The sequence below is a fragment of the Buceros rhinoceros genome, unplaced genomic scaffold (genome assembly GCF_000710305.1).
Source record: "Buceros rhinoceros silvestris isolate BGI_N320 unplaced genomic scaffold, ASM71030v1 scaffold11658, whole genome shotgun sequence".
Taxonomy (NCBI): Eukaryota; Metazoa; Chordata; class Aves; order Bucerotiformes; family Bucerotidae; genus Buceros; species Buceros rhinoceros.
This window is the reverse complement of record NW_010425155.1, coordinates 62,430-65,005: the sequence shown is the minus strand read 5'-3', so window position 1 is coordinate 65,005 and position 2,576 is coordinate 62,430.

The following is a 2,576-nucleotide window of genomic DNA, read 5'->3' as shown; positions in this document are numbered from 1 at the left end:
GGCCCGGAGGAGGGGGAGAGGGGCCGGACGGGGGCTGGCCTCCTCTCCCCCTCCTCCGGGCCCCGGCGAGACCTTCGCGCTGTCCCTCAAACCCCCTTTTTGAGGACTTTTGAGCCATCTCGTTGCTTTCCGTGGTTTTCGATGAAGTTTCAGCCCCAGGACTGCAGGGCTGGGAAGGACCGGGCAGCCAGCAGCCTCCAGCCGCATCATGACCCCCCAGTTTTAGAGCCGTTCCTACCAACACCCCGCATTTTGAGTCATTTCTTCATCCTTCATGACACCCCAAACTTTTCCACCCTCCCCTTTGTGCCCTTCGGGTGCACCGGTTGTCGCATCGCTCCTTAGCAGCGCCTGGGCCAAGAGGTATCTGTGGAGTCATTTTAATCTTTCCTCGTAAATCAGGCTCCTGCTCCTCCTCGCATGCGATTCTGCACCGCCACCGAAATCCCCTGATTGCCGGGGAAGATTTAGTACCGTTTTCTGCTGCTGCAGGGCTAACAGTGCAGAATGTTTGATCTCTCTGAGGGCAGCAGGAAGCGTTAGCATTTAATCCTTTGAAGCTTTTGCTGTTTCCTAAGCCTGCCTAATCATTTTTGTTTTAGGTTTAAAGAGCGTTTTGGTTGGAGATGAGGAGAGCGTGACCGAGCCCCTAAGAGAGCAGTGGCAGCTGCGTCGAGGAAGGAGGAAGAGGCTGGTAATGCTCGGCAGAACAGGTCAGGAGTGTGCGGGGTTTTGAGCGATTCCCAGGACAGGATCAAAAATATCACACCCTGCAGCTGCCTGCAGGCCACAGCGAGTGAGACTGGAGGGAGCAGGACTGGGGCGGTGAAGGGGAGGCACAGCCCTGGGACCTGGGCACTGTTCCTTTCTCTGCCGTGTATCCCCACGTAGCCCTTGGTGACGCTCTTGCAGTAACAGTGCAAACTTGGGCAACACAGTGGATCAGACCCAGAACAAACGCTCTGTTATTCGTAGCTCAGGTCAGTGCTGTTAAACCTGCGTGGCCAAAGGAGGCAGAAGAAGGTTCCTTCTGCTGTGCCACCACAGAAGGAAGCGTTCATGAAGCTCTTGCCACTGCCCTCCACCTCGCCCCATCCTTCAGAGAACCAGGGCTGGGGCCACGGGGAGGAGATGGGAGCATCTGCATTAACAGAGCATTGAGGTAACATCTGGTGCAGATGGCTGTGAATGAGTTAAGGGCTCCAGCACTTCACGCAGATGGGCTTTAGAACTCCCCAGATTCATTAGGTCGGGTGGTGAAGTGTGGGGAGCTGTCGCTTACCTCAAATAAGCTGGCAAATACCTTTAGAGCACAACACGTAACAGGACGAGATAGCTTTGACACAGGATAAATGTACCCGGGTGTCTGCAAAATGAGCAAGAGCAAGAGGTGACAGGAGATGACAAAGCCCGCAGCCACCGAGATGGAGAGGGAGACCTGAGAGGGCGGTGGGCAGAACCACCACGGTGCCATTTAGATGAGAAGCAGAGGGGCTCATTTTACATCTGAACCATTTCCAGTGTCATCAGCCACCGTATAAAGATGACAAACGGATGAATTATTTGATAGGAAAAAGAATGAAAGACAAAAGGTGAAATAATTCAGGGCATCTGCTGGGAAATAATCCTCAAAAGAGAACAAGAGCAGCAGCTCCTGGCTCTGCACTGCTGGGGCTGGAGGTTACAGATTACAGCACTCGGGAAGAATTTCAAATATCCCGACATCTGCTGCGTGGCCCACCCAGCCACGCCGGTATCCAAAGGAGAGTCCCAGCAGAACAATTCACCCAGCAGGAAAAGCTCTCCCAGATGTTCCCTGGGCCAGCAGGGAGAGCCCGGCCGAGAAGAGAACTAGTGAGAGATTGGTAGCAGGGATGGAAGACTTGGAGACACCCACCTCCCCAGATCTTTTCCATCCGACATTTCAACCCGAACCTCTGGTTCAGCATAACACCCCGTTTATTTATCTCCCCACAGCCTGAAAACAAAGGGATTCCCATTGGGACAAACACGAGTCCCACATCCCACCTGTGGGGAGGACACAGGGTGGGTGCAAGGGAAGGGCTGAAATACCAGAGCTGCTCCCGCACTCAGGGCTCCCAGAGCCGAGGGCTCTGCTTGAGCATCCAGCCAAGGCTCGAGGTGCACCGAGGGGTGAGGAAAAGAGCAGAAGTGTTTCAAGACACCAGCAGGGCAAACATCTCTGTACCTGCCTTGCTGTAGGACATGGAAATGCAGGTCGCGGATCAGGGCCAGGCCTTGGAACAAAGCTGCTCCTTGGAACACACCTTTTAAACACAGGCCCGCTCGACTTGCTGCCTGTGACGCATCCGTTGGCCTCAGGGATTTATCTCCGGGTATCTGTGAGCACAAGCAGAAGCACGTACCGAATCGTGGTCTGTGAGTGGAGGCTGCCAAGCACGGCTGTTTGCCACAGAAAGCTTGCGCTGGGGCTGGGGCTGAGCTCCACAGCAGCGTCAGGGGCAGCACTTACCAGTGAGCTCCCCATCGTTGGGCGTGCTGGCGGCCAACGAACCTGCCTACGTGTGGGGCGGGCGCTGGGCCGCCGGGAGAGA